Here is a 17209-nt window from a genome sequence, read left to right as displayed (position 1 = left end):
GTGCACTTCTAAGCCACTCTTAGAAGTTTCCTCCACTTCAAAGGCACATTTGGGTATTTGAACAGGGCCTCTGACCCTACCAACTCAGACACTTCTGGACAAGATACCACTGCTGAAGAAACTCTGAACCAGAACCTGCAATCTGCCAAGAGAAACTGCATGGCTGCCCAAAGGACTCACCTCACTGCTTTTCTGCAAAGGACTGCTGCCCTGCTGTTGCCCTGCATCCTTGCTGCCCTCAGGCTCTGCTGAGAAGTGCTCTCCAAGGACGTGGATTGAGCTTGCCTCCTGTTCTCTGAAGTCTCAGGGCCAAAAAGAATTAATCTCTGCAAAGAACTCCTTGTACGGTGAAATTTTGACGCATAGTCTGCCAGAAACGACGCACAGACTGCATTGTGGTGAGAAAATCACTGCACGGCAAACCGGAATGATGCAGCCTGGCTCCCCGAGTGGAGACTGACGCAGCGCCAGCGTTGCGACCGGAACTGTGATGCACAGCCCACTGGATCGACCCATAGCCGAGCCGGTATGACACAGCCCAACTTCCTGCATGAAGAATCGATGCAGCGCCTGCTGTGCAACAGACATTTCCCCATATCACCCACCGGATCGACGCAGCTCCTGTGACTTCGTCCTGCACACCTAGAATTTCTCTGCATCATCCCTGGGGCACCCAAATACCCTACAAACCGAAGAGGATCCAAGTCCGACGCCAGAAATAGACGCAAGGCCCTGGCTGAGTAAAAAATATTGACACTGTGTGCGCCCGGAGAAACCGACACACACCTCCCCAGTTTCCATGCATCTCCTCCTCTGCGGTTCCTTGCAGATACTTTAGATGCAAACCAGGTACTTTGAGCTTGCAAGAGACACTTATAGCTTTTAAGAACTTAAGACTATTTTAATAATTGTCTAAAGTGATATTTCAATGTGTACCTATCAAATCTTGATAGTTTTGACCTTATTTTATCCAGATAAATATTTTATATTTTTCTAAACTTGTGTGGTGTGTTTTTGTGGTGTTTATACTGTGTTATTGCATGATTTATTGCATAAATACTTTACACATTGCCTTCTAAGTTAAGCCTGACTGCTCAGTGCCAAGCTACCCGAGGGAGGGCACAGGCTAATTTGGATTGTGTTGACTTACCCTGACTAGAGAGAGGGTCCTTTCTTGGACAGGGGTAAACCTGACTGTCAACCAAAATCCCCCTTTCTAACGGTTTGCCACTTTAGAAGGTACTTACACATTAATTAAATATGCCAATTGTGGATCCACCAATGTTACCATGTTTTGGGGAGGAGCACATGCACTTTAGCACTTGTCAGCAGTGGTAAAGGGTTCAGAGTCCTAAGGCCAGCTAAAAGATTCAACAAAAAAATGAGGCAGGTAGGCAAAAAGTTTTGGAAGAGCACCCTAAGGGTGACTGGTCTAACAACGCCCTAACTGAAGGGGCTAAAGAGAGATCAGTCTCTTACACATCAGAGGGCCACTTTCAGTTTAAAGTGCTGTCCTTTGAGTTGATTCAAGCCCCTTCCACCCACCAGAAACTGGTGAAACAGGTCTTGACTGCTATGGAGGCTTTATTGCTGCTTACTTGGAATGATAACTGTCTTCAGTAGCAGCTGGAAGGGTGACCTATTTTAGCTGTATGAAGTGCTTCAGGCCTGCAACATGCAGCTCTGACTACAAAGGCCAGTAAATGTTAGACACAGTAGGGGTCTGTTGTGTGCTTGAACCACTTGGTGGGCAGGGGTAAAGTGCAGCCTCTCCAGGACAAAATAGAAACTATTCTGTCTTGGAAGACCCCAAAACCTCAGATTGAGGTTAGGGACCTCCTAGGTCTCACAGTCTATTACAGGAGATTTGTAAACAGGTATAGCAACATTGTTGCTCCCTTGACTGAGCTGACTTCCAAGAAGCACCCCCAAGAAGGTGATCTTGTAGGAAAGTGGAGTATTATATTGAATGGGAGTTAGTCTGCACCATGTAATACATTCACAATACCTCAAAGATGGTACTTAGATTCACACTAGTAAATCCTTAGCTCAGTCCTGGTAGTGTGGCAAAGAGCAGTCAGAGGAACATGTGTTGAGCATTTCAGCATTTCAGCATGGATGATAAGTAATTGACACAGCTCAAAAGAAATCCACAACCAATTTATAAAAATAGAGCTTATTTTTATCTTAATTTGGACACCAAAATGAACAGAATTGAATCAGTATAATTCAGAGTTAAAGATCTTAGAAGCAATTTTAAATCATAGCAAAACTGGCATATAGATGTTGCATTGAGGCCTATGGAGAAAATATCACTGGTTACAAAAACTTACTTAGAAAGAGGGTTGCATGGAACCCTTAAGGGGTTAAGGTTGTGCATGTCCTAAGACCTCATCATCACAATCGGTGCAGTTTTACCTGGCCTGTAATGTCCAGGTGCAGAGTTGTCCTGGCTATCCATTATGCTGAACGGTACTTGCGTTGAAGTCAATAGCACGGAGTCACTGGTGGCTAATGACCACTTGGAGGTTGAGCTGTGAGGGACCCTTGCAGGGTTAAGGTTGTGCAGGTCCTGGGACTAGGATACAGCAGTAGGTTCAATTCTACCTGGTTCATGGGTTCTGGATGCAGAGTTGTACTGTCTGTCCGTGGTGCTGAATGGGATACATGCCTTTGCAGTTTTTACTGCTTACACAATGGTGCAGCAAATCACAGCTGGGGATGGGTTGCAGATGTCTGATGCGGGCTGCACGCAGTGCCCTGCTCCTGCAGCATAGACTGTGGGAGTGTATTATCAGACTGTCAACCAACAAGTCTTGGCAGCAGTAAAGGTGCTGAACTCCTTTGGGAACTTCACAGTGTCCGGGTGAGTAGTGTAGCAGCCTGAAACTTGGAAACAGGTGGGACTATAACTCCCAGATGACACTAAACCACTTGGCTTTCATCGATCCCACAATGGGCCCGATAGCTAGTGAAACTTCAGATCGGGTGAGTGTTTTTGCCTGCAGTTTGCAGTGGACTAGTGCCACTAGTCCAGGGGAGTCTGACGGTGCTTCTGGCTTCTGCAAGGGTCCCGCTGGTCAAGAGTGATGAATTATAGCCAAGGACGAGGGTCGTTCATGCAGTTCCCAGGTTGTTGCCTCAGGGACAGAGTATCACTCTTTTGCATTGGTGCAGTGGGTAAAGTCCGTATTTTGGTGATGTAGAGCTCCTCCTGGTTCTTCTTTGAAGTTAGTCAATCAGAACTGAGGTCCAGGTTTCAGGGGTGTCATTTAAATCCTGGATTTAGGGGAGTTAGGGTAGTGGGGAATAATGGCCAATGGGCAATTAGGTTTCTACAGCTAGTCCACCCCTGAGATGACCAAATCAGGTGGGACAGATCACCTTTAGATACCCAGAACCCTCTATTATGCTACTTCTAAGATGGCAGAAATCACAATTTAGTGTACAGACCAGGCTGCTCAACCTAGAGGTGTGGTTAGCCTATTGGGGGTGTGCACTGTCCTGCATACCCAATTTCCCACCTGACCAGGACAGGGGAAGTGCTGTTTCCTCCACTGGGTGACAGCACTGATATCTATCAGGGATGGTGAAGCCTTTGAAGCTCACCACTCTGATGTCTCTATTCACTAGCCCGGCAGGGGAGCGGGAGGTGTTATCTCCTTCCTGCCTCAACCTTTGCTTCTGATTCATGAGAGCACCAACACTGTCAGGCAGGCGGTCATAAACTTGTCTGTATGTCAGCAAGCATATGAAAAAGTGCAATTCATTTGGCACCAAGCTGAACACATCTAGAGGGTACCCTCATGGACCTAGCAGCCTGCTTCTGCCTGGGCTTAGGTCCCATGTTATCCTATGGATCGGGCAACACTTATTGTGCACCTTAATAGAAAGGATGTTGTAGAGACATATAGGCTTGTGCTTATATGGCTGTACATTTATTATAATAATGCACCTGCCTTGTGGGTTGCAGAGGCCAACCTTATGGGTGACTGACATATAAGTAAGGTAGTGCATGGGACTGTGCCACTCATGGTGAGGACACAATTGAAATCGAGCAATATGCACCGCTCTGGCCATCTGCAGTGTCAGACATGCTGTCAGCAATTCATTTGTGTAATCTAGGGTGGCACAAACCTGTGCTGCAGCCCTGAGGACTGTTTCACCACATATGCCCAGGGTACCATCTTGCCAATCAGGGAATCACCATGTCAACAAATCAATTTAGACAGAGAGCATAAGCACTGGTTATGTAGTTATGCAGCCTGGTTAGCAGACTACCTGTGTTTCATAGAGTCGTACACATCAGCAATGGGGGCAAAAGGTTGGAGGTAACCGTACACAAAGGGGCACTTTCCTACAGAGCTGGAAGGAGACTTGCAAGAAAACCTTTGACTCCTACAAACAGGCCATGTGCACACCCCATGGGTAATGGTAATGTGGGCCATCTCTGTCTATAGAATGGACTTAATGGTGGCACACCGACCTGGGCCAGACCACTCCATTGCTGAAGGTCTATCCAATTTCTTCAGTCATAATGATGAGAATTCCCAGGAGGTTTGGTAATTCTTCCACATTACAGTGGGGAGACACATGTTAGACCTGTCATCCTTATGGTTGTCTTCCATCAATCTTTTTGCATGCTTACCTTTAATTTTTGCTGAAATGTATATTAGTTGGCATTAGGACTATGGGCACTTACCACTGTTAACCAGAGCTAAAAAGCTTGGGCTCACTCCCCTAAACATGGTTTGGTTTGTATGTATCTTGTAGAGTGGTACACTACATATCCAGGGCCTGTAAATAAATGCTACCAGTGGGCCTGCAACACTAAGGGGGTTATTACAACTTTGGAGGAGGCGTTAATCCGTCCCAAAAGTGACAGTAAAGTGACGGATATACCACCAGCCGTATTATGAGTTCCATAAGATATAATGGACTCGTAATACGGCTGGTGGTATATCCGTCACTTTACCGTCACTTTTTGGACGGATTAACACCTCCTCCAAAGTTATAATAACCCCCTAAGTGTGCTACTCCCTTAGTTAGTACCTTAAAGCATATGGAGTTTACACTACCATGTCATTCAAACCCCTTGCCAAGCCTTCAACTCCCCTACTGTTGCATGTAAGACCCCCCTATAATAAGCCCTGAATAGCCCATAGGGCTCGGCGCCTTGTAATTAAACTGTTGGACATGTACTTTTAAGTTGTACATGTCCTGGTAGTAAAAAACTCCTTTTAAAGTAGTGGAAAATATGTTTTTTACTACTGAGAGGCCTACCCCTCCCAGAGGGCAACATTGGGGATTGCTTCATATATTTATTAATCTGTAAGTGTGAGCAGGTATTGATATCCATGTTTGGTACCTATGAAACTGCAAAGATAAAGGGGGTCATTCTGAGCTTGGTGGGCGGCGGGAGCCGCCCGCCAAGCGGGAACCGCCAGAATACCGCTGCGCGGTCAAAAGACCAACGCGGTTATTCTGAGTTTCCCGCTGGGCGGGCGGGCGACCGCCAGAAGGCCGCCCGCCCGCCCAGCGGGAAACCCCTTCCCACGAGGATGCCGGATCCGAATGGAGCCGGCGGAGTGGGAAGGGTGCGACGGGTGCAGTTGCACCCGTCGCGATTTTCAGTGTCTGCTATGCAGACACTGAAAATCTTAGTGGGGCCCTGTTAGGGGGCCCCTGCAGTGCCCATGCCATTGGCATGGGCACTGCAGGGGCACCCAGGGGCCCAACAACACCCGTTACCGCCATCCTGTTCCTGGCAGTGAAAACCGCCAGGAACAGGATGGCGGTAAGGGGGTCGGAATCCCCATGGGGGCCCTGCTTGCAGCGCCGCCGTGGAGGATTCCCTAGGGCAGCGGGAAACCGGCGGGACACCGCCGGTTTCAAGTTTCTGACCGCGGCTGTACCGCCGCGGTCAGAATGCCCATGGGACCACTGCCAGCCTGTTGGCGGTGCTCCCGTCATTTTAGCCCTGGCGGTCGTCGACCGCCAGGGTTAGAATGACCCCCAAACTCTCTTTAATGATAAAATTAGATTTGTTATTACAAATTTAAAAATGCCCCTTTTAGAAATGTGGGATTTGCCTGCCCTTAGCCCTTTGTGCCTGCAGTCTGTCTTGGGTCACAGGATAGGGTGTAGCTGACAGTTAGAATTTGTGAATTCTTCCCAGAGAATCACACAATAGAATAGAGGGATTAGGTGTGCCTGAATGGACCTTCTGCATGCAGGATGCGGGAGCAGAGCACAGCCCCACTTACAACTGAATAGCCTGTGCTCTGCCTTCATCCAAAGGGCCTAATGACTCTGCATTGTCACTGGACCCAGCTTTGAGCTAGGGCAGGTGAGTCAGGAAATTCCATGCACTTCAAAGAACCTTTCCGGATTCTTGTCCCACCTTCCAGAAGAAGGGCACCAGGGTATGAAAATAAGACCTACAGACCACTCTTCAGTTCAGGACTGGACCTAAGGAAGGACTCTCAGAGAATTGCCTTCTGCTAACCTGCTGTGCACTCCTCCACGCTGTTGGTGTACCTGGAAGGACTACTAGCTGCCTAGATCCTGCCTTAAAAGCTCTGGGGCCAACTCTGCTGTTGAGTCCAACATCTTAACTTGCATCAAGCACTACCATAGTGACACCAAGGGCCAGTTTGCCGGCCTCCTGTTCAGAGCCACAGGTACACAATGGGCTTTTACAAACTTAAACCTGCATTTAGACCCAGCCTGAATGAGTCCTGTACCCCATGAAGTGTCCCACCAGTCCTGGACTTTTGGTTTTGGTACTAAAGAAGCCCAGATGGGAAAATTCCATAAGTTAAGACAGAGACATTTTGGAGAACAGTGTTGAGAACTAGGAGGAGACTAGGACCAACCTGCTCCCCTATCTGCTCAAAGTGCATCTTCAGCAGGAATTACTTTGCAGCTTCTCCCGCTATGTTCTTCTTTGCAGCAGCAAATCTGTTTCATCAGTTCTTCACCATAGGAGTTTCTAACCTTGTGGACTTTCTTCAGCTACAGCCCTCTGCCTCTCCTGTTGGAGATTTTTGACTTACGTTGTGGCAACCAAGGGCCTAATTCGTAGTTTGACGGATGGGAAAGCCTGTCTGCCAAGCTCCCAACAAGGTGACGGCCACCTTAACGATGTCCACACTTTCAGAGTTATTAACCCCTTCAATGCGAGCGTCGGCCAGTGGACGACGACCGCACTACCTCCCTGGTGCGGGTCACGACCAGTGGCCGACACCACGGAGGGGGTTAATTATTTTTTTTCTTTTTTTTGTGTCCCAGGGAGACACGGAAGCTTCCGTGTCTCCCCCCCGTCCCCACCCGCCCCTTTGTGACGTCAGCTTGCCGCAAGGCGCGCTGACGTAACAAAGTTGATTTCCCCATCGGAGCAGGAAGCAGCCTTGTGGCCGCTTCCTGCTCCAATGGGGAAAACGGCCTTCCCCACGTTCGGGAAGGCCTCGTGAGAAAGGGGAGAGTCTCCCCTTTCTTACGAGGCCTTCCTGAAAGTGTTTCCTGGCCCCCGATCGCAGCTGTGCACCACTAGACGCCAGGGATTTCACTTGGGGGAGTGGGCCCCCTCAGAAAACGGGCCAGCTCACCCCCCCCCCCCCCCCCCCCCCCCCCGGGGCATATATTTTTTTTCAAAAAAGGTAGGTGCCCCCCAGGGGCAACATTTTTTTTTTCTTCCAAAAAATAAAATAAAATAAAATAAATGGACAGGGGGTTGCCCGTGGGCAGGGCGACCCCCTGTGGGGGCAAATTTATTTTGGGTTGTTGTAGGGTTTCCATGGGGGCCATTTTGGCCCCCAAGGAAACCATACAACAACAAAAAAAATAGATCTATATATGTAGATATATCTATGTACATGGATATATCTATAGACATACTTTTGTCAATATGTGTGTGGTTTCCCTGGGGGCTGCGATCGGCCCCCAGGAAAACCAGACCCACATATAAAAGTGATATATATATATATATATATATATATATATATATATATATGTATATATATATTTATAAATAGCTTTGCCACCAGTTGTCTTGCAGTTGCAGCTTGCGTCTTCAAAGCAATGCACATACTTCAACTGACGCATTTCACCTGTAGCTTTTAGGCAGCAATAAAAAAGTCAAGTAAGTATTGTGAATATGTTTCTGCTACGAAAGGATCAGACTTTTGTCTAGTGGCAGTTTTAGTGCCATAAAGAAGCGCAGAAGGTTTATATGCCTACTGCAAAGAGCAAATCGGTATTTTATGTCAATAGCTGAGTACATTAGTAAAGTCAGCCATTACCTGCGCTATAATACAAATGAAATGTGTGTGCGGGCGGCTATGGAGAGATGAGGGGCACTTTTTCTGGGTGGCAATGAGGGAATCCGAGGAGGAGGGAGTGGGATCACCAATAATGATTGTTGGACTGGGCGCAGGAGGTGCTAAAGACTGTGACGAATGGTATGTGACAAGGTGTTTTTTGAGTGTCTTGAAAGAACGTGCTGATTGAGGGAAGAAGCGCAGGTAAGGTGGCCTCCACTGTTGCACGTATCTCACACACACCACTGACTTTGTGACTGTCTATGTAGGCTAGTGTTTTAGAGCAACAGTTTAGCCAATAGTAGAGATGGCATCTTGATGGATGACTGTTGCCGGCACTCGGGTTATAGAGGACAGCTCTGACATAGGATCAGAGACTGAGACATCAGATACTGAGACAGCATCTGAGGGATAGAACAATGGCGCAGACTCTGGGAGTGATTTTTCAGTCGGAGGAGTCCCAATCGATAACTCCTCTTCCAGTACATTATGAGGGAGGTGATGAGGACAGTCCTGCTGTCCCTTCGCAAGCAGTCTGTGCAACTGGGTAATAGTGGGTTAGCCCAACCCAGAGAGCAGGTGAATGCAGCGGCAAGCAGAGAGAGAGAGAGAGAGTGCTCTCTTGGGAGCTCCCCAATTCAGTTCAGCCCCAAATTCCACCGCCCAAATCATATTGTGGAGACATCAAAATTATCTATCGCAAAACAAACTGGTTTTGTAAGGCAGGCACCTGTGTTTTTGGTTCTGAATTCGGCGGCCATATAGAGAAACACACTAAACCCAAACATTTCTGGAAACTAGACATTCGGGGGAGTCCACAGAGGTGTGACTTGTGTGGATTCCCCAAAGTTTTCTTACCCAGAATACCCTGCAAAGCTAAAATGTTGAATAAAAACTCTATTTTTCTCGCATTTCTGTCACACAAACTACAGGAATATGCTGAGATCCACAATATTCCTACCACCCAGTGATTCCTCACCTGTCCTGATAAAAACACTACCCCACTTCAGTGCCTCACCTAGTGCCTGCGTCAGGAATGGATCACCCCAGGGTCACCAGCTGCCTCATGTAAGGACCAACATTGACCGTTGTGTGATCTATTCCTGTCACGGGCACCAGGCCTACACACACAAGCGAGGTACCATTTTTATCAGGAGGCTTGGGGGAATGCTGGGTGGATAGAAATTTGTGGCTCCTCTCAGATTCCAGAACTTTCTGTCACCGAAATGAAAGGAAAAAGTGTTTTTTTGGCCAAAATTTGATGTTTGCAAAGGATTCTGGGTAACAGAACCTGGTCAGAGCCCCACAAGTCACCCCATCTTGGATTCCCCTGGATTTCTAGTTTTCAAAAATGCACTGGTTTGCTAGGTTTCCCCAGGTGCCGGCTGAGCTAGAGGCTAAAATCCACAGGTAGGCACTGTTTTCTATGAAAAAATTTGATGTGTCCACGTTGTGTTTTGGGGCGTTTCCTGTCACGGGCGCTAGGCCTACCCACACAAGTGAGGTATCATTTTTATCGGGATTCTTGGGGTAACGCTGGGTGGAAGGAAATTTGTGGCTCCTCTCAGATTCCAGAACTTTCTGTCAGCGAAATTTGAGGAAAACGTGTTATTTTAGCCACATTTTGAGGTTTGCAAAGGATTCTGGGTAACAGAACCTGGTCAGAGCCCCACAAGTCACCTCATCTTGGATTCCCTGGGTTTCTAGTTTTCAAAAATGCTCTGGTGTGCTAGGTTTCCCAAGGTGCCAGCTGAGCTAGAGGCCAAAATCCACAGGTAGTCACTGTTTTCTATGAAAAAATGTGATGTGTCCACGTTGTGTTCTGGGGCATTTCCTGTCGCGGGCGCTAGGCCTACCCACACAAGTGAGGTATCATTTTTATCGGGAGACTTGGGGGAATGCTGGGTGGAAGGAAATGTGTGGCTCCTCTCAGATTCCAGAACTTTCTGTCATCGAAATGTGAGGAAAACGTGTTATTATAGCCACATTTTGAGGTTTGCAAAGGATTCTGGGTAACAGAACCTGGTCAGAGCCCCACAAGTCACCCCATCTTGGATTCCCATAGGTCTCTAGTTTTCAAAAATGCACAGGTGTGGTAGGTTTCCCTAGGTGCCGGCTGAGCTAGAGGCCAAAATCTACAGGTGGGCACTTTGCAAAAAACAGCTCTGTTTTCTGTCAAAAAATGGGATGTGTCCACGTTGTGTTTTGGGGCATTTCCTGTCGCGGGCGCTAGGCCTACCCACACAAGTGAGGTATCATTTTTATCGGGAGACTTGGGGGAACACTGGGTGGAAGGAAATTTGTGGCTCCTCTCAGATTCCAGAACTTTCTGTCACTGAAATGTGAGGAAAATGTGTTTTTTTAGCCACGTTTTGAGATTTGCAAAGGATTCTGGGTAACAGAACCTGGTCAGAGCCCCACAAGTCACCCCATCTTGGATTCCCCTAGGTCTCTAGTTTTCAAAAATGCACAGGTTTGGTAGGTTTCCCTATGTGCCGGCTGAGCTAGAGGCCAAAATCTACAGGTAGGCACTTTGCAAATAACAGCTCTGTTTTCTGTCAAAAAATGGGATGTGTCCACGTTGTGTTTTGGGGCATTTCATGTCGTGGGCGCTAGGCCTACCCACACAAGTGAGCTATCATTTTTATTGGGAGACTTGGGGGAAAGCTGGGTGGAAGGAAATTTGTGTCTCCTCTCAGATTCCAGAACTTTCTGTCACTGAAATGTGATGAAAATTTGCTTTTTTAGCCACGTTTTGAGGTTTGCAAAGGATTCTGGGTAACAGAACCTGGTCAGATCCCCACAAGCACCCCATCCTGGATTCCCCTAGGTCTCTAGTTTTAAAAAATGCACAGGTTTGGTAGGTTTTCCTATGTGCCGGCTGAGCCAAGAGGCCAAAATCCACAGGTAGGCACTTTGCAAAAAAACAGCTCTGTTTTCTGTGAAAAAATGGGATGTGTCCACGTTGTGTTTTGGGGCATTTCTTATCGCGGGCGCTAGGCCTACCCACACAAGTGAGGTATCATTTTTATCGGGAGACTTGAGGAAACTCTGGGTGGAATGAAATTTGTGGCTCCTCTCAGATTCCAGAACTTTCTGTCACCGAAATGAGAGGAAAATGTGTATTTTTAGCCTCATTTTGAGGTTTGCAAAGGATTCTGGGTAACAGAACCTGGTCACCCATTCCTGTCACTAACTGGAAGGAGGCTGAAAGCACCAAAAATAGTAAAAATGGGGTATGTCCCAGTAAAATGCCATGTTTGTAGTAAAAAAAGTGGTTTCCTGATTCAAGTCTGCCCGTTCCTGAAAGGTGGGAAGATGGTGATTTCAGCACCAGAAACCCTTTGTTGATGGCGTTTTCAGGGAAAAAACCACAAGCCTTCTTCGGCAGCCCTTTTTTCCCATTTTTTTTTGGAAAAAAACGAAATGTTCACTCTATTTTGGCTAATTTCTTAGTCTCCTCCAGGGGAAAATCACAAACTCTGGGTACCATTAGAATCCCTAGGATGTTGGAAAAAAAGGACGCAAATTTGGCGTGGATAGCTTATGTGGACAAAAAGTTATGAAGGCCTAAGCGTGAACTACCCCAAATAGCCAAAAAGGGGCTCAGCACTGGGGGGGGGAAAGGCCCAGCAGCTAAGACGTTAAGAATTTCCCACCTCAGTTTCCACCCACCGACCTAGTGGGAAACAGGCTACAGCATCGCCTCCAGCTCATAATCGAGCTGGCGGCAATGTTGTAGCTGGCACAGTGCACCAGCACCCTTGCAATGTTGATTGTCTGAAAAGAAGACAGTTAACATTGAAATGGTGCTGAGCAGGGGGGCATCTGCACTGCTCATGTGAAGTGCATGGGCAGTGCAGGCCCCCCGCCCGGGTCCCCTGCACCTGTCCTCTGCCAGCCTTTTAATGGCATTGTTACTGCTATGAAAAGGCTATTAGAGGACATGGTCATAATCTACAGGGCAGCGCTGCCCTGGCAGATTACGATGTCCGAAACTGCCAGGCTGCTGGGATCATGGATCCTGGTGGTGCTGGTGAAACCCTGGTGGCAGCAACAGCGGCAGTCCTGACCACCACATTTATAATGATGCCCTAAGTCCGAACATAGAAATCTTCACAATGGCTTTGACCTAAGGCCATCTGAGGATATCACTCCCTCCTTAGATACCTCCTGCGGCCTTGCCCTGCTACACTTTGCCTTCTCTAACACTTCTTCTCAGAATAACTTCTAAGTCCGAAGGTAAATGCTGAGTCATGCCAATCAGCTTCATGTATCTGAACTGAACTCCATCATGATGGGCCATCTGTTTGTTACTTTGACCTGGTCTCACAATTAGATACCTATGGTTGTCGTTTTAATCTTTTAAGTGCTAGTTTTTACCAAAACAAAATATATATAACTCCGGTTCTACTGACTGGATTTTTGTCATCAAATACGTTATTAAACTTTACTCTATTTTTCTAAATTGGTTTGGGATTTTTCTTTTGGTGTGTTTTCACTTTAATACTGTAGGCATAAATACTTTACACTTTGCCTCTAAGTTAGGTCGGATTGCTTTTTGTGCCAAACTACCCAGCCTTAGGCACAGGTTAATTTAGTGGCTTTATTTGGTTCACTCTGCATGAGGACTTTGCCTGTTGCTTGACCAGGGCTCGCACCCCCAGTCAACCAACAACCAGATTTCTCACAAAGACAAAAACCTCTTCCAATTGGTGCTATGAATTACGCATAAAACATACATAGAACCTGGTATTTGGTGTGAAGAAACACTTCACAACAATCCTATGTTTCTGTTGAGGTAGTCCGAGCATACATTTATCCACTTTGTATATTCAGACTAGCCTTCTAATATGTAACAGTGAAAATAACAAACAAATCAAATTCACCTCTATAAATGATTGCATAGTTCATTTTAATCCTAAAGTTCTCTAAAGCCCCTTTACTACTTTATACTCATAATCTTGCAAAAAATGTGACTGTGGATACAAATACCAGTTCATCTCTCTAAATACTAAGATGCTCCACACCCACAGATCACATGTTTATTGATCATTGAATTCAATAATCATTGTTCACTAAAAATACCTGGGAAGTCCTTTCAGTAGCTCTATGATGATGTTAGAATCTATTTTCAGCCCTAAACTGAAAAGAATTATGCACTCATCACTGCTTGTGATCCACTTATCTTTAAGTTATCCAGTTAACAGGTTCACTATCCAAAAAATAGTTAAGCATAACATATTGTTTGATGGCTGCTGTTAGTGGCAACCTGGCATGATTTGACCATTTGCAATTCCTGGACAATTTACAAGTTGAATACAAATGCAAACCCAGTAAACCAAAAAATTAAATAAATATAATTTTGCCTAAACATTTCTGTGAGCAATGCCTTACGTTTCTTAGACTGATTCATGATACTCAGGGCCTCATATACAAGGCTCTTGCGTCACCAAAGCATCACTTTCAGGAAGGCTCCTGTGATGCACTGCACTGCACCATATTTACAAGCAATGTTAAGTACTTTTTATAGCTTAACTCAGACTTGTAAATACGGCCCCTTTACATGCATCACTTAGCATGAAAAGAGCCTCCAATGGGTGTTGCTGTGGGTGTTCCACCGCAACACCCATTGCATTTTGACGCTACGCTACATTTACGGGAACTCGTAAACCTGAGATGGCGCTAAAAATTAACACCATGGGCAGATACAAGCGGCTAGGCAATAGCTATATTAAAGAAGAGTGGTAGTTGCCCTTTGAATATAAATGTCTGAACAGAGAAAACAGAAGTCTTTCTCAGTGAGAGCGAATGTGCAACTACTGTTAGTCATTCAATGGTTTGCAAGCAGGTGTCTCTTTATAGCCTTTGCATTGTGGGGGTCATGAACCTGGCCTGTGTTAGAAATGGGGTTTCTGGTTGGCAGTCAGTTTGCACTGTGTCCAAGCAGGGACCCTCACTCTATTCAGGGCAATGGAAATGCATACTTAGATAACCGCTGCTCATCCCCTTGGTAGCTTGGCACAAGCAGTCAGGCTTATCTTAAAGGCAATTTGTAAAGTATTGGTACCAACACACACAGCAATGCAGTGAAAACACTACGAAATGGACACCACACCAGTTTCAAAACATATGTATCTAAATCAAAATGACAAAAATCCAACACACACAAGTCAAGATATGAATTTTTAAAATAAACAGAGTCTTACTACATAGAAAACAATGGAAACGTTGTTTTCACACAAAGTACCTGGTATGCATCAAAAATAAAGCTGCACGGGTGAGCGTGCAACGGAAAAGTCAGCGATGCATTGGTGCATTGATTCCTTACTCACAAGTGACGCTATTCGTTGTTTCTTCTCTAGTCAGGTAGGTGATGTGTTGTTGTTCCATCCTGCAAGAGAGTGATACATCGATTTCAGGAAGGGGCACCTCGGATTCGTGCAGGTTCACAATGACTTTGATGCCCAGCGTTGATGTGTGTGAAATCCGGACATTTAAAACACATTAGTACAAGTCCCACCTTTAACCTACACTGCACACTGCCTATGGGCTACCTAGGGCCTACCTTAGGAGTGCCTTACATGTACAAAAAGGGAAGGTTTGAGCCTGGCAAGAGGGTACACTTGCCAGGTCGAATTGGCAGTGCAAGACTGCACACACAGACACTGCAGTGGTAGGTCTGTGACATGTTCACAGGGCTACTCATGTGGGGGGCACAATCTGTGCTGCAGGCCCAATAGTATCATTTGATTTACAGGCCCTAGACACCTCTAGAGCACTTTACTAAGGACTTACTAGTAAAACAAATATGCCAATCATGGAGAAGCCAATTACACATACCATTTCTACAGGGAGCACTTGCACCTTGGCACTGGTCAGCAGTGGTAAAGTGGCCAGAGTATCAAAAATAGCAAAAACAGAGTACAGCACATACTGAAAACATGAGAAATAGAGGCAAAACAGACAGGGGAGACCACGCCGAGGATGGAAGTCCTAACAGCATGTTTTCTGAAGGGTACTCTGTTGTATCCGCAAGCGAGAGGAATTGTCATTGCATGCTCCGTGATGACAATTCCATTCTGACAGGCAAGGGCGATTCTAAAGGGGACGGTTGAGAGAGATGACGGAGGACATAGACGCTGGTGTAAATCCTCGCAGCGTGTTTGTATTCTTACCACTTACTGTGAATAAATTGAGATAAAGGCTTTTTATGTTATCGTCTTTTCCATGGGATACAACATAATTATGGCGACAATCGGAGTACACTAGCGATCTGGAAAAGAAGGATATTTAAACAAACAAGTGCGAGAGGTGAAGACCGAATCCACGGCATACAAAGTATTCATGGGTGTTGGCAGCACACTGTAAGGTACTGTTTTGTAGCGGCGATTCACTTTGCGTTTACTGATTAAATGTGGCGCAAGCTATTCCGGCATTGCCAGCGAGCGCATGCAGTTCTGGAGAGCGATCTTCCATTACAAGGTGTTGGTTGCTTGGATACCTGAAGCTAAGCAACATTGAAGCCTCCAACACGCGCGCACTTCCGGCACTAAGAGCTGGTTGCTTAGATACGCGACGCCAGGCCTTCAGCACGCGCATGCCGAGAAAAATAAAAAAAAAATCTTGTCCCTGGAAACGCTTTTCTGATTAATTGGAGGGCTCAAGTTATTCATACTGTACAAGACACATTATCACTGTGAGCACAAATAACCAAGGAATAATGCCTCCACCGCAATTTTTAGCACAACCAGGATCTCCATGCATGTCTTGGGAGGAGTGGATCGACATTTTTGAAAATTATTTAATAGCTCTGGATGGACAAGACTTAAGACCTACTAGGAAGAAGGCGATTTTACTCAGTGCATTAGGCCAAGAAGGACAGCGCATATTTAAGTATCTACCTCCCATAGTACAGCAAGAAGGCCAACAACCAATGGATGTTTTTACGGAAGCGTTGAAAAGACTGGAAAATCGTTTTGCAAAAGAGTTTAATGTTGTAAGTTTTATACACAACCTCAACAGTTAGGAGAAAGTATTGACGATTTTGTTTCCAGATTGAGGGAACTTGCTACGAAGTGTCAATTTGGAACGATGACTGATGAGTTGATTCGGGACCAATTAATTGTACAATGTCGCAGTAAAAAAACGCAAGAAAGACTGTGGGCGGCGAAAAATCCTACCTTACGAGATGCTATAGAAATTGCCAAAGTGGTTGAACAGTCTGAGTATTGTATGAGAGAGATGGAGAGGAAAGAAGCAGTAGATGCTACCAACATAAATGCTAGTATTAATGTGAATGCTGTGAACAAAGTAGAGTACGAAGATAATGAAGTACTAGCGAGTGCAAGGTCGACACGCAAATACATGAACAAGGCCAGCAATAGTGAAAAATGCAGAAATAGACCGTGTACTAGATGCAGGAGCAAATTTCATAATTCTGAGAGCAAGACGTGCTTTGCGATAGGAAAAGATCGCATGAAGTGTGGCAAGAAAGGCCATTTTGCACGTATGTGTAAGACTGTGTCAAATAAGTATAGCATAGGAGTAGTGAGAGATGATATTATGGGTGATGAAGGATGTGACAGAGTATTAGCACTGGAGGATAGAGGGGCGTTAAACAATAGTATGCCTCCGAGACCTACAGCAAATTTTGTGATTGGAGGAAAGGAGTGCACCTGATGATTGATTCGGGGTCACTGTATACCATATTACCCAAGAAACTATTTTTACAAGAGTGGCCAGATGTTAAGCTTTTACCCAAAGACATTAATCAAGGCGGTTATCAGGGAGAAAAAATTGACATCTTGGGATATATGGGGGCCAAGATTGAGTTCGGGGAGAGGCACATTGATGGGAAGGTATATATAGCCAACAGTGGTCCACCG

This window comes from Pleurodeles waltl, chromosome 2_2 (genome assembly GCF_031143425.1).
Source record: "Pleurodeles waltl isolate 20211129_DDA chromosome 2_2, aPleWal1.hap1.20221129, whole genome shotgun sequence".
NCBI classification, from domain to species: domain Eukaryota; kingdom Metazoa; phylum Chordata; class Amphibia; order Caudata; family Salamandridae; genus Pleurodeles; species Pleurodeles waltl.
This window is presented reverse-complemented; position numbering follows the sequence as displayed.